The sequence below is a fragment of the Syzygium oleosum genome, unplaced genomic scaffold (assembly GCF_021117445.2).
Source record: "Syzygium oleosum isolate NSW1041296 unplaced genomic scaffold, Sole_v2.1 Sole_v2.20, whole genome shotgun sequence".
Taxonomy (NCBI): domain Eukaryota; kingdom Viridiplantae; phylum Streptophyta; class Magnoliopsida; order Myrtales; family Myrtaceae; genus Syzygium; species Syzygium oleosum.
This window is the reverse complement of record NW_026607504.1, coordinates 409,376-435,565: the sequence shown is the minus strand read 5'-3', so window position 1 is coordinate 435,565 and position 26,190 is coordinate 409,376. Positions and strand designations below refer to the sequence as shown.

At 41.8% G+C, this 26,190-nt stretch overlaps 1 pseudogene; it reads right to left on the bottom strand.

Annotated features, from left to right (window-relative positions):
* Positions 1-23,945: 23,945 nt before the first annotated feature.
* LOC130140650 (vacuolar-processing enzyme-like) lies at positions 23,946-25,943 on the bottom strand (annotated as a pseudogene).
* Between the last annotated feature and the right edge of the window lie 247 nt (positions 25,944-26,190).

Genomic DNA, 26,190 nt, shown 5'->3' with positions numbered 1-26,190 from the left:
GACTCGTCGTGGAGAAACACTGGAAAAGCTGCGTCGTCATGGTGGTGGATCGGCAAAGTGAACGCTCTAGCGAAGCGGACACAGCGACAACACAGCGAGAGAATGTCCGAGCGGGTCCCTCTCTCTTTCTTATGTATACTCTCTCTATTCTCTGTGTGCCTGTGTTGGGTGTGTATGTTCTGGAGTTGGAATCGTCCGAGCCTCACGTGACCTCCGAAATTTTCTATATTTGGTAAAATTATTTAGGATGATTTTCCATGACTGTAGTTGCCCGGAAAGCGATACTTTTGAGATTTAATTAATAGATGTCGACATATACGATGTGTTGTAGAGTGATAGTAATTGATTTACCACAATGCTCCGAATTATATATTTAATGATTTTCAAGTTTTAAATTTATTGAGTTAAAATTTTCCTAATGTTTGATATCTTTCATTGATAATTTTAATGGTTCTAAATAAAATTTTGATTTACCGATGTTTAGAACAGACACTAATTTCTTTGTTTGTCTATTGATTTACTAGACATTTTGATAACTTAACAAAATATCTATTTTTTTGGAATCAACAAAATATTTACTTTTTTTTTGAAAGCCATATAGTTGAGTCATTTGTCACTCTCTAATTTGGGCCACCTCTCTTCTTTCTCTATGAGTTATTTTAACCCACATGTGACATTGAACTTAGTCTAGTGATGATATCATGCATTATATCATCTATTTCAACTTTAACCAATTAATGTCCTTGATGACTCATTCATTTTACTTTGCCGAGGAGAAGCTTTCTCTCATTTTAATCAAAATATCGCCTTTTCGCTAATCTTATTAGGTCACTTGTATCCAAGCTACTCTTATTAGAGCCACTTGGTTAGAACACCTATCTCTCTTGACACCTAGGGCTTTTAACTCAAGCCATCATTAGGTCATCCACTCTTAAATCTTTGATTCATTTCCCTTGGCCTTGGCCATATATTTGAATAGAACCACTTGCAACTTTCTAACTTGAACACAACTTTCCACTTAACCTTTCTAAGTTTAATTCATCATCTTTGTAACCATAGTAACTCTTGAATAGTCTTTTAAGTTCATTTGCCTTGGCCATACGATCATATCTCTCTAAGTCTTCGAACTTAAAAATAATTCAAACTTGTTCTTGCAAAGAAAAAGGAGATCTCCCGTCACTTTCCTCTTTAATTCTCACTTTCCGATTCTTCAATTGGAAAGCAAAGATTCCATCTTTCAAGAGTTAAAAGGTGATTTGGTGGACTTTATTCTCCTTTCTTAAACTAGTTTTATTAAAAGATTGAAAGTTGTCAATCTTGTTCTTGCTTATTTTGCTTTGAAGGAGGTTAAAGCTTTGTGTTGTTCAAGTTTTGTTTAAGGTAAGTGAAAACCTCTACTTAGTACTCTTGACTTGGTTGATTGATGTTTATTAACCTGCCACGGCTTATGAGTATAAGCCGTTGCTTATATTCACCTGTTGCTGCATATACTCACCAACTGTAGCTTATACTACTTATACTCACTTTATGCTCATCAGCCACTGCTTATATCCACTTGGTGAGTATCATCACATGCCGCTTATATCCACTTGCTGAATAGACGACTTATATCCATTTACTGAGTATAACCACTTGCCTGAGTATATTCACTTGCGGAGTATAACCACTTGTAGAGTATACCCACTTGCTGGTTAAACCCACTTGTCGATTATCACCAATTACTGTTTTTGACCCGATTGCTTGACTAAAACCTATTATTACATTGATGATAACATGGTGGGAAGAGAAGAATGGTATGTGTTGGAAATATAACGTGAAAACGACAGGATCTTGCAAATTAAGTCAATGCGAAAATACCAGAGAAATAAACGATGAACGATAAAGGACACCTGAGATTTACGTGGTTCGGTCCGAATATCGGTACCTACATCCACGGGGAGAGCCAGCAACAAATAATCTACTATAATCGGAGAATCAAAGTTACAATTCGCTCATACGCTCGAGTGTTTCCCACACCTATATTTAAGCCCAAACCCAAAGTGTTTACGAATAAACAACTTAATTGGACAAAATAAACTCACTGCACAAATCTCTGCGTGTTGAAGCCCAAAGTGAAACGCTCTCGTATGATCAAAATCAAGAACGTCGTGCGTACTTTCTATTTGTTCTCGCGCGACGTCCTTCCCTGAGAGCTTCGTGGGCGTTCTCGGCTTGTGCGGTTCTGTGCGTGTGCGGCTTCAAACCCTCGCAGAAGATACCATGCCTTTTATATGTGTGCCCCTTCTTTCTCTTTTATTTTATTATTTTAATTCCAAGAGTCAACAAAGAATAACTTTGACTAGGGCCCACCAGTTTTCCTTCTCTGTTGAAGACGTCCTTCACTTTACGTGCCATCAGAAGGATTTCTTTTATAGGCAATTTTGAATATTTTCTCCAAAAGAAAAAATATATATCTTCACGATAAATATGAAATTTATCCAAGTGAGTCACGTTCCGTAAACGATTCAAACTCGAGACATAAATTCAACAATTCTCCACCTTGGCTCGACGTTTGTAGCCAAGTTATAGTACTCATCATCCATGCTAGCTCTCCCAATGCCCCGACGGGCGCTCACTCTCCACAGACGCCAATTGTGCTCAAGCAGAGCTTGAGCTTCGCCAAAGTAACAGGCTTAGTCATCATGTCCGCTGGGTTCTTCTCTGTCGCAATCTTTTTAACAACAACTACACCCTTCGCTAAGACATCTCGGATGAAGTGGTACCTGATGTCGATATGCTTCGTTCGCTCATGATAAACCGGATTACATGCCAGATATATCGCACCTTGGTTATCGTAATGTATATCAACATTTTTCTGATCTAACCCAAAGTCCGAGAGCAAACTTTTTAACCATATCGCCTCCTTCGCTATAAAGGTCAGTGCCATGTACTCTGCCTCAGTCGAAGACAAGGCAACGTGATCTTGTAAGGATGCCTTCCAACTAACTGCACCACCTGCTAGCGTAAATACGTACCCTGCTAAAGACTTGCGTTCATCCAAGTCACCTGCGTGATCCGAATCCACATAACCAGTGGTCTCACTGCCATTACTGTCCCTTTGGTACACAATTCCAACGTCTGCTGTCCCCTTCAAATATCTAAGGATCCACTTCACAGCTTCCCAATGAGCTTTACCGGGTCGCTTCATGTAACGGCTAACTACACTCACTGCTTGTGAAATATCAGGCCTAGTGCATACCACAGCATACATAATACTACCCACTGCACTAGAATAAGGAACACGAGACATATGCTCCTCCTCCTCCTCCTCAGTCTGCGGTGATAACTTATCTGAAAGTTTAAAGTGCGTTGCTAAAGGTGTACTTACAGATTTCGCTGACTGCATATTAAATCGTGCAACAATCTTCTCAATATATTTCTTCTGAGAAAGACGTAAAATTCCTGCAGTTCTATCACGCAAAATCTCCATACCCAATATTTTCTTTGTAGCACCTAAATCTTTCATCTCAAATTTAGCACTCAATTGCCTCTTCAGCACAACAATATCAGACATATTCTAAGCTGCTATCAACATATCATTAACATATAATAACAGATATATCAAAGACCCATCCTCCAATCTCCTATAGTAAACACAGCTATCCATCTGACTTTTAGAATAATTCTGACTAGCCATGAAAGAATCGAAATGCTTATACCACTACCTAGGAGACTGTTTCAGCCCATATAAAGATTTCTTCAATAAACAAACATGATCTTCCTTACCCGGAATAGCAAATCCCTCTGGTTGTCTCATGTAAATCCGCTCCTCCAACTCACCGTGAAGAAACGCTGTTTTCACATCTAACTGCTCCAGCTCGAGATCCTGTGCAGCAACTAAGGCAAGTAAAACACGAATAGAAATATGTCTTATCACAGGAGAGAACACCTTGTTGTAGTCAATGCCCTCCCGCTATGTATACCCCTTCGCCACAAGTCTCGCCTTATATCTCGCTGCCTCGATACCGAATGCACTCCTTCCGTTTAAAGACCCACTTGCTACCAACAATCTTCTGGCTCTTAGGTACTTTGACCAACTCTCATGTATGATTCCGATGAAGTGATTCCATCTCTTCACTCATAGCCCCTATCCACTGCGACGACTCAGAACTAGCCATCGCCTCAGAGTAAGACGAAGGCTCATCTGTCTCCACCTCGTCACCTACAGTCAATGCATAAGCAATATCTGTATAACCATAACGTACCGGTGGTTTAATTTGCCTTCTCTGTCTACCCGCGGCTATAGTGTGCTGCGGCTCTGCTGGTTGTTCATTATCACCGACTTCAGGAACTGCGGCTTCATCTGTAGTCTCAACTTCTGTTACCTTCGAGGTCTCTGGAATCTCCACCTGAATCTCCACCTCACTGCTGACACCACGATCTGTCTGCTCTGCTGGTTGTGTCTCAAGACCCCTCCTTTGAAGCATAGCAGTCTTGTCGAAGATCACGTCTCTGCTAATTAGAAAACCGGGTGATCTGGGATCAGTGCACCACAGCCGGTAGCCTTTCACCCCATGTGCATAACCCAGAAATATGCACTTCTTCGCCTTCGGCTCAAGCTTACCATCACTCGCATGAGCATACATAGGACATCCGAATACTCGTAATCCGGAGTAATCAACAGGTTTCCTCGACCATACTTCCTCAGGAGTCTTTCACTCAATAGCAGATGATGGAGATCTATTTATTAGGTAACATGCCATGTTTACTGCTTCGGCCCAAAATTCCTTGCCTATTCCAGCATGCGAAAGCATGCTCCGAGCTCGCTCCAGTAAAGTTTTGTTCTTCTGTTCTGCAACGCCATTTTGCTGTGGTGTCCCGGGCACTGTGCGGTGTCTCACAATCCCTTCTTTCTCGCAGAACTTGGTAAAATCTTTACCACAGAATTCCATACCGTTATCAGTTCTCAGGCACTTGATCTGTTTATCTGACTGCTTCTCAATCAATGCCTTAAACTTCTTGAACCGATCAAACACATCAGATTTGTACTTCAGAAAATAAACCCATACCTTTCTGGAGTAGTCGTCGATAAATGTCAGCATATATCGAGCAACTTCTTTCGAAGGAACTGGAGACGGGCCCCAAACGTTTGAATGAATATATTCAACTGGTCGCTTGGTTGAATGAACAGCTATAGTAAACTTAATTCGGCGCTGCTTCCCAAAGATGCAGTGCTCACATAAGTCTAGCTTCCCTGTCTTTTGACTCTTCAACAACCCCCTATCACTCAGCATCGTTATACCTGCCTCACTTATGTGCCCCAAACACATATGCCATAACTGAGTCAAGTCAGAATCTGACTCACCTGATGAAATTGCAGCAGCTCCGGTCACGGTATTTCCCAGTAGATGATAGAGAGAACTCACTTTCTTCCCCTTCATCACTGTCATGGCACCTCGAGAGACCTTCAGCACTCCACCTTCAGCAGTGTACTTACACCCGATATCATCGAGTGTCCCCAGAGAAATAAGGTTCTTCTTGAGCTCTGGTACATGCCTCACGTCTGTCAGTGTGCGCACTACCCCATTGTGCATCCGAATCCGAACTATCCCTATCCCCACAACATTGTAGGTTGCATTATTCCCCATCAAAACTCTACCACCATATGCAGTCTGGTAAGTAGTAAACCAGTTTCTATGAGGCGTCATATGATAAGAACACCCCGAATCTAGCACCCATTCGTCTCCTAACGAACCAGTAGTCACACATAAGACGGCCTCTGCATCACTAGTGCTCTCCTCAGCAACGTTTGCCACACTGTTTGTAGCATTTTGCTTGTCACCTCTATTTCTCCGCTTCGGACAATCTCTCCTGATGTGCCCCTCCTCGTGACATTCAAAGCACTTCACGCGTCCTTTAGACTTTCTATTGCGTGACTTTGACCTGCTTTTACCTCTGCTGCTACTGGACCCTCGATGTTGTTCTCTACCTCGAATCACTAGTCCCCGCGTTACATCTTGCGCTAGACTGTCATCTCGCAACTTTCTCTGCCACTCTTTAGAAAACAATGCGGACTTTACCTCTTCCGAGGTAATAGTAGTACGCCCCTGTAGTAGTGAATCAGTAAAGTGCTCCTATGATTCCGGTAAAGAAGCCAACAACATCATGCCCTGTTCCTCATCATCAAGTATCTTACCGACGTTCTTCAAATCTATCATGAGTTTATTAAATTCATCTAGGTGTGATTTGATCGACGTACCTTCAGTATATCGAAATTGAAACATCCTCTTCAACATGTACAAGCGATTGTTCAAACCCTTCGTTACATAGAATGCTTGTAATTTTGCCTATAACACTGCGGCATCCTTCTCCTCAGCCACCTCTATTAACACTTCATCCGATAAATTCAGCAGTATTATACTCTTTGCTTTCTCCATTAACTCTGCTTTATTAGCTACTTTCATTATAATGGGTAACCCATCTTCGCCATCTAATGCCTTGGCCAAACCTTGGGTTGTTAATAACGCACGCATCTTGACACTCCATAACCCAAAGTTGTTCCTCCCATTAAACTTCTCAATCTCAACTTTCGCTCCAGACATAATTGCAATAACAGAATTTCCAGATAATAATCAGACAAGCAAAAAGCCTCAAATCACAATCCAAAAAATCCTATCTTCAAGCTTTGATACCAATTGTTGGAAATATAACGCGGAAACGACAGGATCTACATGGCAACCATCAGCAACCTTACAATCTATTTTGGAATGGATGGATGATCTTCCAAGATTAGAAGATGACACTCCGGACAGCTTCATATGGAGCCCAAACCCGACCGAATCCTTCTCGGTGGCCCGGGCCTGGAATCATATTAGGAAGAAAGGCCATCCAGCCCCTTGGCACTCCCTTATTTGGGACTCTCATTTGACCCCCCGCCACTCCTTTTTATTATGGATTGTGTCTTTAAAACGGCTACATACCCAGGTTTTTCTTATGCAAAATCGCCAGATTGAATCAGGATTATGTGCTTTCTGTCACACTATCCCAGATTCCATCAACCATCTCTTCTTCGAATGCGCCGTCACTAGCAGGCTAGCCTCATTTTGGGCAACCAAATGTAACCTGCCATGGCGTAATCGTCCGTGGCTGGAACTCCTTTCGTGGGCCATCAAAGTTTGCGGAGGTACTTCCTTCGCCCACCGACTTGCTAGATTTTCCTTTGGATCGAGCGGAACAACTCTCTCTTCAGAAACAAGAGTATCTTCATTCCGGGAATACGCAAACACATTCTCAAGCTAGTGAAGGATAAAGCTTTATCCTCAGGAAAAATTGCTGACACACCTACAAATAGGCGACTACAAAGGAACTGGGAACTCTCACCTTCCATTTTTTCATAAATTGGTTGTGTAGTTCTATATCTTGTACCTAGCATTGTGGGTTGTTAGTCTTTTGGTTTTGCCTTGTTGAGTGCCCCCCCTCTCTCGGACTTCTTGTATATTCGGGGCTTGGGGTTGTCTCTTGTTTTTTTCTTGTATTTGGTGATTAAGAAAAGTAATACAAACTCTTACCTTTACCAAAAAAAAAAAAAAAAAAAACGACAGGATCTTGCAAATTAAGTCAATGCGAAAATACCAGAGAAATAAACGACGAACGATAAAGGACACCAGAGATTTACGTGGTTCGGTCCGAATATCGGTACCTACATCCACGGGGAGAGCCAGCAACAAATAATCCACTATAATTGGAGAATCAGAGTTACAATTCGCTCATATGCTCGAGTGTTTCCCACACCTATATTTAAGCCCAAACCCAAAGTGTTTACGAATAAACAACTTAATTGGACAAAATAAACTTACTGCACAAATCTCTGCGTGTTGAAGCCCAAAGTGAAACGCTCTCGTATGATCAAAATCAAGAACGTCGTACGTACTTTCTATTTGTTCTCGCGCGGCGTCCTTCCCTGAGAGCTTCGTGGGCGTTCGCGGCTAATGCGGCTCTGTGCGTGTGCGGCTTCAAACCCTCGCAGAAGATACCATGCCTTTTATATGTGTGCCCCTTCTTTCTCTTTTATTTTATTATTTTGATTCCAAGAGTCAACAAAGAATAACTTTGACCAGGGCCCACCAGTTTTCCTTCTCTGTTGAAGACGTCCTTCACTTTACGTGCCATCAGGAGGATTTCTTTTATAGGCAATTTTGAATATTTTCTCCAAAAGAAAAAATATATATCTTCACGATAAATATGAAATTTATCCAAGCGAGTCACATTCCGTAAACGATTCAAACTCGAGACATAAATTCAACAGTATGCGTGTGGTGGCGCATGAAATAAATTTTTTATCATTGTTTTGAGAAATGAAAGGATATAAGCATGTCATTATCTTCACCTGCGTGTGCGATTATTGAAAGGGTAAGGTAATTGTATTTCGGGTATGATTTGCATGAAAAGATGTTGTACTGGATGTTGATTCTTGAATTGAGTGTTGATTTCGCTGTGAATGCAAGGGTGATCATGAAATTATAATGTTATTATGTGCACTATTGCTATGTAATTAAATATGGAAAGCACTATGGAAATTATTTCCGTTGCCCACATATTAGTGGCGGCGATGCTTGGGATGTCCCATGTGTCGGGATGAAGTATAACTTTGGTCTAATCTCAACTTTGGACCATATTACAATTTCTTGCAGAGTTGCATGTAGATTTCCATAAATATTGCTAACTCATTCTGTCATCTCAATTTATCATTTGGTTGATATGTATACACCTTCACCGCTTATTCCAAAGTTTTCTCTCATGAACAATAGTTGTCTTTTGTTTGTTTATTTAGTAGACTTACGATATCGTGCAGGTTTGCATCTTAAAATGACAGCTGTAATGTTCAATCTGATCACAGACCCATGAAGGTGCTCTCTATCTGTCGCCACTGGAGCCTTAGGTGCTTTTCTTTGGGACTATGTAACCAAAACCCTTGGAATGATTTTTGCTTGCCAACGACTCATCCCATCATCACATCATTAAAAGATCGCAATATCAACTCTTCTGGTTGGAACTTCCTTATGAATTGCATGGTTTCCTTTATGTGTTGGACTTTTTTAATTCTTTGAAATAAATGGGAAGCCTTGACAAAGTGGGAAAGACTTGAACCCCTTAGAGGAAGGGCCAAGCAAGGGGGACAAAGGGTAGGGGAAATGGAAAAAAAGTGTAGATGAGAATGAGTTGAGTCAAGTCCACTAGACAAAAATAGTTGCAGCAAAAATTAGTGGTTTAGAGTATGCAAGTGTGGGGTTCCTCAGGGCACTCAAATGGCAAACCCCACTCCCAGTTGGTCAAAAAGCAGGTATTGCCCCCTTTATCACGTTCGAATATTAAGGTTCGGTTTGTTTTACAAAAAATATGACATTTTAAAATTATTTTTTAGGAAGTCATTTTCAAAGAAAATGACCATATTTTCCAGGGAAAATTATCCAAAAGATCCTAAACTTGTTACATTTTTACCAATTTAGTCCTGTGCTTTTTAATTTTGCCAATCATGTTTAAAACCTTTTCACATTTTACCAATTGAGTCCATCCGGCTAATTTTGGCCAAAAATTGCTGACGTGGACGCTGGCCATCCAACTTGGCGCGATTGATGCTAATGTGGATAATTTTTAATAATATTTTAGTATTTTTTTAAATATTTTTATTAATTAATTAACTTTTTTATTTTCGTTTTTTTTACACCTCTGGCAGGCGAGGTTGCCGGCTGACCATCGCTAGCCACAAGCCTAGTTGGGCGAGGGTGTCATGCCCTTGTTGGCCACGGGCGAGTGTGCGGGCTCTCACCTGCCACAGGTGAGGGTGTTGGGCCTCGCCTAGATCCAAGCAAGGGCTACGATGAGGCCGACGCCCTAGCCAAATTTAGGCGAGGGCCGCGATGCCCTTGCCTAGACAATTGACGACGGACAATCGGTGGTAGCTACAACCTCAGGATGTCGGAGAAGGTGAATCTATGAATTGAATAAGAGAACGAGGACATATCTCAAAGCTCGAGTGTGGACGAGAGGGACAGAGGTGAGTGGCGTGAGTGAAGAGAGATTGAGCGTGACGTAAGGGAAGAGAGGAAGAAGCTCTAGCGCGAGAAAGATAGGGAAAATGATTTCCTTTTTTTTCAGGAACGAAAATCATTTTCCCCAATTTTAAAAGAGCGTCTTCCATTGACCGGAATCAGAAATTATGGAAAATATTTTTGACGAAATAAACAGAGCCTAAACTTCAATCTAATTCATTGGGCAATAACGCATTTCTTCATTTAGACATTGACCCTGCAAAGAGGTGGCCTGCGATTTTCAATAATATCCGGGACCATCGAATGCATCCTTCCCTCAACTTAAGAAGACCACAAATGGATTGGCAACCAGAAAGAATCAACTTCTTTAATCTCCTCGAATGCATCCCGTGGGAGAATAACTTAATCTGACGAGGGTTGAGAAATAGCAACCAATGTACACATGACCGGAAGCTTTCCGGGAAACAGCGAGTGGAGGAAGTTGCTTTCACAGTATTAAGAGATTGTGTGTTAGGCATATCCTTCCGTGTTGTTACAAATGGTAATCATCGCTTTGGTGCGGTAGAATGGAGACTACTATGCTATGTTACATATTCACAGATAGTGTCTTGAGTTCTCATATTCGATTGGACCTCACAACTCTCTCTGTGCTTTTTTTTGTTCATATTCTAGAAGCCCAGACTGCGTGATTGATTGAATAGTCCTGAAAGATTGCATTTCGCGTTGTCTGGTTTGGCTTTTGAGGGGTTGACTTGACCTATCATTTCTCGAAGGCGGGCCAATACAACCTTTTCCTCCTTCACGTTCTTACTTCTGTGTTGCTGGCTTGTACACTCTTCTTTCTCTTTTAGTAGAAGCTGTCTCGCACGCTCTAGAAGCACAGAACAAAAATCCTACAATGGGGATGTTTTTGTGAGTTAGAGGTGAGATGAGCTGAGATGGAGTCCAGGTGTGACAGGCCTGGAATGTATCTTGTGTTTATGTAATCAACCGCATCAAGAACAAATGACTAAAAATTGAGCTTTGATTCACGTCATCGATGGCGGTGATATCGACACCATAATAAGCTAGCTCTTCCCATCCGACAGTCCCATAGTACGTTTTTGATGCATTACGAATATCCCTCTACGTACGATTCATTGTTTTCAGACTCATGCAGGTACAGGAATTGGGTTAGTAGAGCAAAATAGAAGGAAAAGCAAACGGGACGTGGAAAAGAAGAAAACTATCCCTCGCACTCATGCTTTTCAACTTAATGCACCCTCTACTCATTCATCCCCAATTCTTATCAAAACCAGGAACAATCCAGCTTCATGATAATGACGCATCGCTATTACCCCACAAGACCAATGTCACTTCTTTTCAACAGATGAGATTCGATCAAAACCTAAATCTTCATTTTGAGTATTTGAACCGAGGGACCCTTGCTGTTATTTCCTTTTTGTTGATTTGTACACGCCCTTCTCAATAAGGTGTAATCTTCACAAAGCACACACTCTACTCACCCTTCTCCTATACATACATATGTATGTACATACATACATTGTACATACAGATATGTGTACGTCTTCCAAGTTTTTGGCTGGGTAGCCCATGCACAATAACCTGATAAAAGCAGATCCACAAAATGCTAAGGGGCTTGATTTTATTGAGTTGAAACACACCACATGGCGTGCCTTTGAAGTAATAATTGGGCCGCATTGGGTAATCACCAGCTCAAGCCGACTGGCAAATCCCCTCCTTCGCCAAAACCATGTCATCGCATTATTCGAGTTGAAATTACGAGAAATTGACAATTACAATTGTTGAATGTTATTCAGCTCCTAAGAAAGTGGTCATCAAGTGAAGGACAAAGAAAGCGAGCAGCTTTGTATTAGTTGAGTATTTGTTGGCATGAAAAAATGACCTGACTCTTTATAATTGACATGAGGTTCATTTGGTCGAACATAGAACTTGGCTATTAGATCGATATGGCTATCGACAAGTGACATGAAAGTCCATAACAGTTATATAATGTCGTTATCAACTATGGTGAGACTAATCAATAACTATGAATAATGATTATCAACGAACATGAAATATAGCTATCGATACACAATGGTCGAATGGTCGATGGATATATCGATTGGATGATAAAACCAATACATGGATAGTGTTCTAATAAATTTGGCAAAGTATTGAAAGCAGGAAAATGAAGAAAGGAGACAAAGTGAAAATACGGATTGAAGATAGATATCCATTGATGATTGAACCCAACGGCACTTAGTTAGTTATAACCGCTTATGGATAAGGCCGATGTGTGACAATGGGGCCTAAAATTGTGGAATTGCAGTTGTAACTACTTGTAACTGCATGTGGAGTATTAGTTGCTTGTAAGAAGATGTTTAATTTGTAGTGATTGTAAAGGGGACCCCGATCATCAAGAACAAATTCTCTATGTATTTTTAATTTATCATTATATTTTTACTTGCTATTATTTGTAGATATTTTCCTTTTTTGTTGTTATTCATCCCTGTTACGCAATTCAATTCTTGTTCAAATCGCCATTGAACTTGTTAACAAAAAAAAAAAAAAAACCAAAGATCAACCTTTGGTGAGAGGTTTTTCACTCATTGGGACAAAACCCTATATCTAGTATAATATCTTTTTGGCACGCCTTGTGAGACCATTGTGATTTATATAAGGAAGTGTAATGGCAATGACTAGGAATCAGCAAGAGCTTGACAATACAGCCGGTAACAACCAGTCGAAATGGTAATGATATAACTATCTGTATCGAATCGTCATCTGCCCAAGTAGTGGCAGAGCAAAACCAAAGTGGGAATGTCGACATTCCAAGGCATCTCATTGAGGGGCAGAGGACAGAAATGGAGCCAAATCTAGTTATGGTGGCCACCACGAAGTGGTTGTTTGAGGAACAACAAAACAACATGGCTAACCAGGTGTTGAGGGACATTTCCAATGCCATTAGGCTGATAATCATCAATGCTATCAACGATGTGTTGTTACAACACTTGGAAGCCGACAGAGGAGCTGTCAAGCCCATTTATAGGAAACCATATCTGGATTGGGTCAATGCCGTTCCCTATCCTAGGAGATTTAAAATATCAGACTTCGCCCTTTTTATAGGCAAAGATGATCAGTCGACCATGGAGCATGTTGGTCAATTTTGGGCTCAATGTGGTGAGGTAGGTACATATGAATGTCTAAGACTTAGGTTATTTCCTTTGTCTTTATCTAATACTGTTTTCGCTTGGTATATTAATCTGCCAGCCAATTCGATATATAATAGGGCTGAGAATGAAATGAGTTTTATCAATTGATAATTGAAGCAACGATGGCAGACTTGGCTAGAATATGCCAATACAATAACAAATCGGTGAATCAGTAAATTTCTAGATTTAAAAAGTTGAGACACATCACTCTTGAAAAAAGAGTTTATCAATTTGGCCTTTCGTGGATTAAAATTCAACTTAAGAGAATGGCTTGAAGGCCAAACGTTCACCGATTTGTTCCAATTGATTACAACTACAAGGATGTCTATGTATGAACATCTTCTAAAGAGGAAGATAAGAAGCCATATACATACTCCAATCAGAAAGTGGCTTTTGTCAATGATTATGATTCTGAAGATGAATATGATCACGATGAAACAGCTCAAAAAGTTGTGGCTAAGATGATGCTTGACAAACCTTATGTTGGAGCCCAAACAGTCGAGATAAACTCGAGATTTGAATTTCCAACATCCCGGGAGTTCAAACACGAACCAGACAGATAAGGCGGGTCCAGAATTAAATTTTCAATGTTACAGGACCTTGAAAATAGCTCGACGAGCTTCGAAACATGCTTTCCAAGAATGTGGGAAACTTAGGGTCCCGGAAAATAACGCAGGCAATATTCTCAAAACCGTGGAAATCGAATAAGATCTGGACATGATGTATAAGGTGAAATCATAAGTGCCATTTTAACGCATTTCCATGGACCCTAGCACATGGGAATGGGTGCCAATAGGGGTTATGTGCCATGCACATACCTTCCCCACATGCAAGTCAAACAGCTTTCCTTACGATGTTACCATGGACCGTTACATGCCCAATCCAGTCCTCAAATGGCCGGCCATAAGTAGGGAAATCTTAAATTGTGTTTGGTCGTCTGAATTTATAGTCAAGATATAATTAAATAGGATATGATAAGAAATTCAAGGATTTGGTCTTATCCTTTTTATTGTTTAATAAAAAGCGGATTTAAAGTCGGATAAAAAGAATTTGTAATAGACTATTACTATCTCATAATAGCTGTGGGAGCCCGTGCAAATACATTTAACATGCCCGGTGTCAAGGAGAATACGCATTCCTTGAAGGTATATATATCGCCAAGATAAGATGTTGGTTTGGTCTACTTTGTTATCAAATCGATGTGCTTCTCAATTGGATAGTGGGTTAAGTAAAAACATAAATATGCTTCTCTTCAATCAATTCCACTCCATACCGTTCCCAGTAAGTGTTAAGTAAAGCCGATATGATTTCCTTTTATGCAGGATGTAGAATATGCTTAGAAGATCCGTTGGACAGCGATCGACAGCTTTGAGAGAGCAAGCTTACCAAGCCTTAGTGAAGAAGAGAGGAAGAGGATTCTGCATTTTATTGTTGTTGGTGGTGGTCCAACATGGGTGGAATTTGCTGCAGAGCTTCATGACTTTGCGATTGAAGATCTTGCCTTAGCTACATCCAGAAGTCAAATACCTTGTGAAGATTACAGTTCTTGAAGCAGGAGATCATATATTGAACATGCGAGGAGAATTATGTGATTTAAAATTCATTTGTTTCTGTGTTCGGACTTTGTTTTTGTTTCTTAGGTTAGCAGCAAAATTTTTAGTGGCGCATGCTACAGTCTCTGCTGGTTTTTCTTTGCTCAAGTGGAAAATATACCCCTGGTTTTGCTCATCTTCCCATGGGCTGGTCGCTGCTGCCGGAGAGGCAATTGGGCACGGTTGAGAGACGGCTTGCCGCCAGAGAGGTGGCTAGGCACGGAGGAGAGACGGTGAATGTGAGAAAAACTTGTTCTTCTTGCGTGTTGCTCTCTTGAGAAATCCTATTCGGCTCTATCCCACCTCCTTCCTAGGATTATTTTATATTGGCTATATCCCCTCTATATCCCCCTTTATTCTGTCCTGAATAGCTACCAAACATAGGATATGATACATATCCTATCCTGAATTTTATCTGGACAACCAAACGTAGACTTAGAGATTTTATTCAGATATCCTGCACATTATTAAGATTTGATTGGTTAGTTGTCAAATAATTCAACAATTGCTTAACTCTCTCTAAAGGATGCTGTTAACACCTAAATTTCGAGCGACCATTTAATGTTAATTTGCATAGAAAATTAGGGATTAAATTTGAACCCCTAAACAAAAATAATAAAATTGCATAGCATATAGTTTAGGTTCGTATAGGTTAATTGCATTTCACATCGAACCAGCGGTAGCAAGTAAGCTGAAAATTCATCGTGTAAACCGAGCTCGTGCGCCGAACGAAATTCCGCTCATTCAGAGGATGGGGCAATGGGTCTTGGTTTTCTTATTTTGAGCTTAAATTAGCCCATTGAGCTTAATTAGAGAAAAGCTCAAATTAATTGAACCCATTCAGAATTAAAATAAAATTAGATGATAAAGCTGAAGCCCACTAGGATTAGAAAGCCTAGTCAATTAACCTAGGTATGCGATATAAATATGTCGTTATGCGTCATAATCAAGGGAGACTCTCATAATTTTCGGAGAACACAATTTCGGAGAGCAGGAGAGACACACGTAGACGAGAGAGAAGACAAAAAAAGAGAGAGACTCGGCTGGATCCTCACAGTCTCATCCCCGAGCTCCCTCTCGGCCGTGCTTTCCACGCTGCACCGCCGTTGCTCGTCACTTGCTTCTGACGACGTTCACTGCTGTCGCTGTCTGGAAGCTCCTGTCCGCGAAGTTACAAGAATACAGAGAGAGAACGACGTCCATCGGGGAGGGCGTTAAGAAGGGGCAGCCACAATTCAGAGTGGGTATCTTCTGTAGAAGATACAAGCGAGAGATTGAGGAACGTGTGCAGTGAAGGGGGCCCACTCTCCATCAATTCTCATCTTCATACCTCAGTGTGATTCACGTAGAAGACCATCTCAAGCATTGACTTCACACACGGACGAACGTTCAACGCATTGGAGTAGACTTGTGACGTCCGTTCCAGCAAACCGTGAGCCCAACCGTGACGAAGTTGCAGCCCTGGTTCACACCCTCACCGTCCACGACTACTCCAGCGGTTACGCCCCCAGTCAACCATCAATCGTCGATTGACTGGAGCGCCACCGCGTTGTTGCTGCCGCGCCCACCGTCGGTCATCATCCCGATCCGCAAGCCTGAGTCTGATCCAAGTTCGAATCGGAAATATCCGTCAAATTAGGTATGATCGATATCCAATATTTTTTCAGAATATTTCAAATTCCTAGTTTAGGTGTTTTAAATATTCTGTGAATATTTGGTGGATTGCTAAATCTTAGGGATATTGTTTGCTCTATCCGCAATATTCTAAGATACCCTAAATTAGGAATTTTTTCTAATTTGGCAACGCATCTGGACGACTATCCGACCTTATCCATAAGGTACAATACACGGCAATACGGAAAATCGTTATCTTATCCATAATCACTTGGATACGATAATAGATTTTATTCGCTTTCCAATTCAAATAATAAGTTTTCCGTCGATATCTATAACCCTATAGATATGACTGTTAATTTGATTTCTTTTCCTAATTCAAATTTGATAAGAAGAATATTGCAGATTGCGTGGATTGTTGAATGCGGTTGTTATTTGTTTGATTTTTTTTTTAAATAAAGAAAATCCAAAAATATGTTAGTTAGGATTTAAATTAGAAGTTTTGCATGTTTAGGGAATCCTAAATGTATCTAGAAGATAGGATAATTATTTAATTTAAATTAGGACTTGGGATAATTTATTTCCTAGTTTAAATTAGGTGTTATTCTAATCCTAATAGATTATTTAGGTTATTTTAAGATTCCGAATTTCCATGAAAATCCCAAAAGAATGAGTTACTTTAGGATAGATTGGGATAGATTGCATTCTTAATTTGAGTAACTTTTAATTTCGAATTTTAATAAAAAATATCAAAAAAAGAAGTTGTTAGATTGCGTGTTATTTTAGACATTTTTTTAATTTCGAATTTCATTGGAAAAATATCAAAAATAAATCATTTGTCCGTCATTAGAATTAGGTCACGTCGTCGTATGACATATAGTTCGCATGCTAGGTTGCATTAATCGCATGTCATTTTTGCACGTCATTGCATATAGGTTAGTTTGCATTTTAATAAAGTGCAAACCCTAAAGAACACCTTGAGTGCCTTGTTTTGTTAATTAGAAATCATAGTAGAATTGTTTGTATGATTTTCTACTAACAATGCAGATGCTTGCGTTGCATTAAGGTACGTCATTCTCCTAATCTTGCAATCTGTTTATTACTTTCTTGGGTGCTAAATTGGTCGTTTGCGCACCCGCATGAACACCTCGCATGTTAATAATTAGGTAATAAAATGGATCCAGACTGCCTGCATAAACGTTTTTGAAAAGAAAAGGTACTGAAAGGGCGTTAGACTAGATCTAGCGTAACCAAGTCCCCGAGCTTCGAATCTCTGGTTCGTAGGAATAAAACATATCTCCCTATATTTTATTTAGGTTTCTAATCGACCTACCACAAATAGATTAGTGGCGACTCCAAGCACGAAAACTTTTGTATGTTAAAAACTTAAACCCCAAGTTGCGAATTGGTAGGGCTCGGTTTACACGATGAATTTTTAGCTTACTCGCCACCGCTAGTTCGATGTGGAATGCAATTAACCTATATGAACCTAAACTATATGCTATGCAATTTTAATATTTTTGTTTATGGGTTAAATGTCACGCCCAGAACCCCTACGGCACGCGACACCGCCTCTGGTCGATTCAAGCGACGTCCCAGGAATATCGCTGACCTCAAAACCTCATCAGAGATTTACTACCACAGCGGATATCAACAATTAAACCCGGATAATTAAAACTGGGGAGAATTGGGAGAATGTACATATCTTTTCATTTCCTTCTTATACCATAATATTTACATTTATAAACTGTCCCATACATGTACATGCACACTGCCTTTCTCAAAAACCGATACTCCAAGGATGAAGATCTGGGTTTACTACTACTCCAAAAATGGTGCTCGCCAAAAACCCACTCTGAGCTGATTCCTTGTCCTCTGAGTCTGAGTCCCCTTATACCGTCCCATCCACTGAGGACTCCAAAACGTTCTGGTGGCAGTGGCGGAAGATTCATGGGTCCTGTCGGGGTTTTGAAATTGTTGGTTGAAACAACTGTGAGAACACTTCTCAGTAAGTTCACCCCTAAACCCAACCTAAGCTATCACGTACCTCCAGGCAATTACGCAATCACACACATATATTCACACACGCTGAAACATCACATTGCAGGCATAACAAATGATATTGCCAGGCTCAAACATGCGCACAACATCATTCAAACCCAATCATGTCAGATGTAAACACGCGCATGTACCACTCTTATCCCATTATTCCGTCCATTCTCATTTCCTCTTTCTCATTCTTCGCCAGTGACCCGCGTAAACGTACACGCCTCAGGTACACTGCGACCACTCACCACATCCGGCCTGCGTACTCATTCACGCCTTAGGCCCCTCGATCGCGTCCCGAGCATCACACGCCTCAGTCCGATCCCACATTCACACTCAATCGCGCCCCGAGCATCACACGCCTTGGTCCGATCCCAAATTCACACTTTCCTCAGCCCGCGCCAAATGCGACAGGTCTACATGATCGAAGCCCGAGCTTATAATGCCTCGGTCCAATCCCGGTCTCACCCGAGCTGATCGTGCCTCGGACCGAACTCAATCATGCTCTTTCGAGCCTCAGCCTGTGCCAAATGCAACAAACCTACGTGATCGCTGCCCGAGCTTATGATACTCGGCCCGATCCCAACTCACTTTCTCATGCCATTGCCTCAAATTCCGTGCACACTTGCACTCCACACTTCACCACATCACCATTTTCACACAAAAGCACATTTTCGCATAAAACAACATTTTTCTTTGTTCAAATGTTTTCAAATCATTTTCAGCCCTTCACGGGATTTTCATAAAATTCCAAGACGGACCTAACGGTACCGAACACGCATCAAACGACTCACCACAGCACAGTGCACAGTACTCCCACAGCTCGTGAACAGTAATTTCTGCACTCAAATCACAAAATCACACCACCGACTCTTCCCGACACTTACATAAAACTCCGAGCCGGACTCAACGGTATCATTCTCGTACCCAACAGCACGCCACAGCATACTCAACTTAATTATTACAATTTACTAATAATTTAAATATGCATCCAATACGGTAATTCCCAATTTTCTCCAACCAAACGGCGTCGGATTAATTCCGATCCTTCACGGAACTTTCTCGCCATAATATCTAGGTTCCAAAAATTCAACTTGCGTCCCAATCGGACCATCACAGCTCGGTGAACAGTAATCCACAGACAGTGAACAGTGATTCGAGGCATATGAACAGTAATTCGCAGCCCCTAATTTTCTGAGTTTCCAATAAATATTACCCGAATTAATTCCTAGGGCCCGCCATAAAATTTTCAACCCCTATCCATGTGATTCCGCACCTAATTCCATACTGATTTTGTTCGAATTTACCCGTCGATACCCGAAGTCCTAAATTAGGTTTAGGCGCGACTTACCCGCGTTCTAGACTTCCTCGGCTAGAACGGAAAGCGGCGGCCCTTAATCGGGGACAACTGCGGCGACGTACAACTTCCGGGTGGCGGCGATCGGCTTGGACGGCTATGGCGTGGCTTGCGCGTGGCCGAGAGCCTCACGGCCAAGAGAGAGAGGGAAGGAAATAGAGAGAGAGAGGGACGGCGGGAGGGGGTGATGGTGGCGTACGGCGGCGTGGGCGGTGGCTTGAGGGTGGTCCGGTGTGGTGGCGGCGAGCGGCGGCGCCGGCGGTGGAGAGAATGGCCAAGGAAGAACTCACGGTGGAGGAGGGGGAAACTCACGGCCAAAAAAAAGAAAAAGGGGGGGGGGGGGAGGGAAGTCCACGAAGGAGAGGGAGAGAGAGGGGAGAGAGTCTTATCTAGAAACTTTGGCCCAAAAAATATCTAAAGCAAAAATGACTAAAATACCCCTTCTTCCATAAGCATGCCCTTTGTTAATCCTTAAGGGCAAAACAGTCAACTTCTTCGTTTCTCGTCCAAATGGAATTTTTCCGAAGAATTTGAGCGCACCAAAAATTCACACGTGTCACGTACAACGTCGTCCGAATGTTCCGGCGTGACTTCCTAATTTTCTGGTGTCCAATTTGGGCAAAAATTCAATAATTAAATTCTATTAAACGCAACTCGATTGTTTCTCGGGCTAATGGGCGGCTTGCTGGGGAAATTCGCGAAATCGACTCATGACTGATACTAAATCGAGTCACGTGCAAGTCCGTCCGGTGCGTGACGACCTCGATTGTCATTAAAATCGCGAAGATCAATCACTTGATCCGAGGGGTACGATCGTTCGGTATAATTTCGGAATCGTTCGACAAGTCGTTTTGTGGTCTAACGGAATCACCCGCGATCCAATACTAGGACAGTGGCGAACTGACCCCTAACTATCCTTGGATCGGCCAACAGTGGCTCAAAATATCACTTGCGCGATTTAATGGTCGAAATCTATTCACGATCGAATTTTCTTTAGTCGTGCGAGTTAAATTCCTCTATTAGCCTTTCCCTAACGGTTAGCATTCCTAGGAATGATCAGTTCCGGGCGAGAAATTTACTACAAGCACATCTCATAAAATTCAACTATTTAATAAATTCCAATTGGCGAAAATTTCGAAATGTCACATTAAAATTTAATCTCTAATTTTCTATGCAAATTAACATTAAATGGTTGGTCGAAATTTAGGTGTCAACTGATGACTTGGATGTTAGAGCAAGGCTGCAGCAACACCGAAGGGAGGAGGACCACGAGACACCAAAATTGTGAGAGAGAGGGCTTCGCAGCGAAGAGAATTTCAGAGCTTATCTAAGAGCTCTGAATTGTGTCCGGGCAACACCCGGTGAGGCCGTCGAGGCCTGGGCAAGGGCCGGCCTCGCCAGATTTGGCTAGGGAGGTCCTCGCCGAGGCTCACCCAAGCTAGGGTGGCCTCGTAGATCTAATCTAGGCAAGGTCGACCCTCCCCTCGACGAGGGCAAGCCCTGGCAAGGGCCCCGCTTGCCAAATTTGGGGAGGCGGACCCTCGCCTAGGCTCGGGTGAAGGCGACAGTCAGCCTCGCCAAGTCTGGCAAGGGGAGGCCATGCCGGGGCTCGCTCTCACTTAGCCGGGCCTTGCCTATGGCGATCGATAGTGACCCTTGCCCAGGAAAGGTCAGTCGTCCCGGCCATGGCCAGTGCTCGTTCATCGGCAAAAGGAGGAAGAAAGAAAAAGAAAATAAAAGAAAGAAAGAAAGAATCGAAAAAAATACTAAAAAAATTGAAAAATAGTAAAACATTAATAAAATTTGTCCAATTAAGCACCGACGGTGCCACATAGGCCGGGCAACGTCAGCATTAGCAATATCTGGCCAAAATTAGCTAGAAGGACTGAATTGGCAGTATATTAAAAGGTTTAAGACTAAATTAGCACAAAAAAGGTTTATGATTAAATTGTCACAAATGCAATAGATTTAAGACTTTTCTAATACTTTTTCCTTCCCACTAATCACAACACATTCTATTACAACTAATCTAAAGCTCCAAAAATACACCCAGAACAACCAATCACAACCCCAAAATGTAGTACATCATCACCCATGAAATTATCAGTCTACCCAATAAAATCTTCTTTCCCTTTTTGCTTTGTTGAAAGTCTGGCTTCAACAAGTATTATTCTTTGCAACAGCCCAGCGACGACACTGCGGGAGTTCTTATCACCAATAATTGCACGCCAACAACACAGCACAAACTTCTTAATACCCACAAAGATTGAACATCACGCAAGTGTCTTGTCATAAGCCGCTTTGTGTTAAAGTCGTGCTTGAAAGTATAGTCCAATGGACTCATCATAGGAAAATGTCAAACAAAAAAGGAAAGATGGGTAATGCGATTTGAAGAAGGCTGTCGCTGCTGATCTAGAGCATGGAAAAAAATCACATAAGTTTTCTCTGCCTTGGCAAAAAGAAATGGGGATACAGAGCCTGCAGCCAACTGTTGCATGACTTTTGATTTGATAAGGACTCTTAACTTCAAATTGCACCCGACCCTTGTAATTAATTCTTAAGGATAATCCAAGAAATAGATTGATAAAAGCTTGGACCAAAGATTTCAGAAGTAAAATTTAAGACATTCTTGGATTGTCATGTGATGCAGCATTGAACAAGAGGGTCAGGCGGGTGTGTGATCTACACAACAATTTGCTAATAAAATCAGAGCGCATAGACATTCTCTACTTTTCTCTGACTTTGCACAAGAATGGCACCTTCCTCAGGAAAGTGATCAATGTTTTCCTCTCGTTTTAGTGACCCTCAAATCTGTTTTTGTGTGCTAAGACCCTTAAGTTTATCACTGATTAGTGCTTTCATGTCAGTTTTATGAAATAGAGCGAAACAAATTCCAAAAAACAAAAATAAAGCACAGGAGATTTACCTCGAGGGTACTGTGTGGGTATAGCGCTCAACCTGATTCGTGGCCTTACCAGTAGCAATGTCCAGTTCCTACAAAGCTCAATAGCAACACACATCAGTTGAGCAACTTAATAAAATCCAGCCCTAAAAGTAAACAAAAGATTCAAAATTCAAAATCCAAGAAACAACTCAATTGAATTCTATAGCAACCTTCATAGTCGAGATCACTGTAATTGAATGGTCAGCTCCAAATCAGGATGTGCGACTACAACACGAACTTGTCTTCATGCAGATCAAACAACACCGCATTTCTTCAACGACTCGGAGTGTTCAAGCACAATGATAAGCTCGCTATCACAAATACTAAGAGGTGACTCCAAAACGGCCATCAGTCGCAGAAGCCGCAGAAAACCCTAGCGACAAGCCAGAGGCGAACCAAATGCACGCGACTCCACAAAAAAGAAACATTTCTAATAACCGAAACCCTTGACAAAAACCGTGGAAAAGCGAACAAGGCAAAACAGAATCGCCAGTAACTCGGTCAAGCAACAAAGATCCGGACAGAGAGTCAATACCAAAGAGGCGCGACAAGCACACATGCAACTCTAACGGTCAGCAAATAGGAAAAGGAACCAAAAAAGGCGACTAGTTGAAGCTCACGGACGACGGAACCTAAGAAAGAAGAGACGGGACGGACTGAATCTGGCCAGAAGCGACGAGGATCGGGTGAAAGCGATTTACTTGAGCCGCTATGAGAGGAAGGAAAAATTGAAGGAAAACCCTAGTCCCAATTCAATATGGGAGATTTTATCCAAATTTTTAGCCAATTGCAAATGTTGGACAAAATTGCCCCCATTCTAGTCACCGGAAAAAGTCGGCCGACGAATATTTGACCGAAGATTTGACCGGCTGGCAACTTCATGTCTTTAATTTGAGACTTTCTTGGTCACTTCATGCCATTATTTAAACCCCACTTGTACCCCTTATTTGCAATTTTCCCTAACATTAACCATTTGAAAAGATCTTGACATACTTTCCAAAAAACTTTTAGCATTTTGACAGGCCGACTAATTCACAAGATCCATAGAGATCTTGCCAATGTAAATTTATTCCAATTTCTCGGAAGCAGCACAAATAGTCCATATATGTAATTGAGAAACTGCACACAAAAGCATTATTGGGACACTGATAATAGTTTTACTCTGCTTTCCCAGAACAAGCTTGAATAGAAGCTGCCACCATACTGTCCCTCTCTACTCCAGCATTGCACATGTTTGCCATGGCTCTTGTGTATTGCATCCCGTACTCGCTCATGTGTCCACAATATTGTTTGTAAGCCCTTACCTATACGTCACAACGAACAAATTCGACAGGTTCACGAGATATATGAGCTACACACACATGTATTATATGTAGTATGTAGGATTGGAGAAGTAATCGTGGAGGAGATCATGGAGACTCACAAATGCCTTAAGGCAGTCCCAGTCATCAACAACAGGTTGGTCTCCGATTCGAACATCAGTCAACATGCTTGCAGTACTGGAGTCACCAAACAGTTGGTGGACGATTTGGTTGACAATTTGGTTGATGCTGCGGTCAACATGCGATCGGTGAGCAATTTGTTCGTCCAGTCTCTTCTGTGCGACCACACTCGCAGTCGACCCTTTTGGAGCTTTTTGCACCTACAACCACACAATGTGTCCAATAACAAAAGGCAAGACAGACATAGCAAAAACCACTAGAACAAATAAATTAACGGATAAATTAATATGCAGCATAATCAACGGTGATGGAGACGGACCTGGCGTTGGAAAAAGACCAAATCAGCATCCCGTTGGGGAATTGCCAGGGAATTCGAAGAAGAAATCTCGTCCAAGGAAACGGAAGAGACTTTCTTGGAGTATAGGCCCATGTAAGTGGAGAGGAAGGCCTTGCTGAGAAGTGTGTTCCCATATTGCATCACATGGGACAGATTGGTCCTCTTCTTCACCACTAAGTATTGCTCCTGTAATGTTTCCTTCCCCAAATCGTGGGCCTCACTGTTCTCACACACCCAATATCGGATTCACGGAGACAAAAAAGAGAGTATAGAAAAACCGCATATAGAGACAGACACACATGCTTATCTTGTTATTTGCTCATTTCTTGCTTTTGCATTTTATGATGGAATGTACACGTACAGTAGAGAAATGACATAACAATACCTGTCCTCCATCCAAGCGATGCTGTAGAGATCTCCCAAACAAGTGTCATACTTGGGATCAGCGCAGTAGTAGGCGCAGCTTGCTCTCCTCGGCGTTGGACGCGGTTGTCGCATAGATCCCTATGTCGTTGGGGAGCAACCCTTGAAATATGCTTCCCGCCTCGCACGCCTCTATGTATATCAACATGTTCATGTACTTCTTCAACTTATGCATTTGCTTCGGCACCTCCACAAAGTCGTTTGCGTATATATAGTCCCCCACAGGCATGCACAGTAGTCCCGTGGTCCCATGGTCGGAGTAATAGAACAAGACGTGGTCGTTCGGGCCGCTCTTCAAAACCTTGCCGCTGCCCCCGCTGAGGGCCGTCTTGTTCCCAAGAAGGACTGCATACAAGTTGGCTGCTGTGGTCTCATTACCAGTGTAATCCTGCAATATTACCCAATTGGTTAATTAAAATCGGAAATCAGTCATGCGAATATGCATTGAACTAAGACCTTGGGAACTCCATGGTAGACATCGGGGCCTTTGGGTTTGTTGATGATGACACCCTTGGTGGGATTATACGTGCTATTGGCGATGTCGTCGTACATGAAGACGATAATGTTCTCATCTTTCAAGCCATTTGCCTTGAGGATTTGGTAGGCATGGCACACGTCAGCCTGCATAGACACACATCACGCAGGTCAATCCATTTCACAATATATATTAGTACGGATGTCCATTATCTATTTTATATACATATGATGGTATACTGTACCTAATGCATAGTTCGGGTGGTGGATCACCTGGTGCCTGTAGTTATAATAAACTTTGGATCCGGCGACTAAAACAGCCCATTGAGTGCCCTTACTAGCACCATAATCACCACCCGACTTCGACACAATTTCTCCGAAGCTCCTCCGGCTATCGCTCACAGCCGCCATCGTCAGTGCTGTGAGGAGGAGGAAAGGAACAAGGTTGCCGTATAAGGAGGTCATCATCATCAAGATGGAGAGTTTGTAGTAGAGAGTGTTTGGAGAAGTAAAATATCTGAGGCCTCGGAGTACGAAAATAAGAACAAAAATATCCGAGGCGTGCAAGGATACAACAGATCTTCCTAAGATAATTTCGCCTCTCAAAGTATGAAACTTGATGTGTCAGGCTCTTAGCATGAGCAAATTTTCCTCAATACTCCGCACAGAATACATGGAGAAACCCTGTTAATAAATGGAAAGAAAAGGATAAAAATTC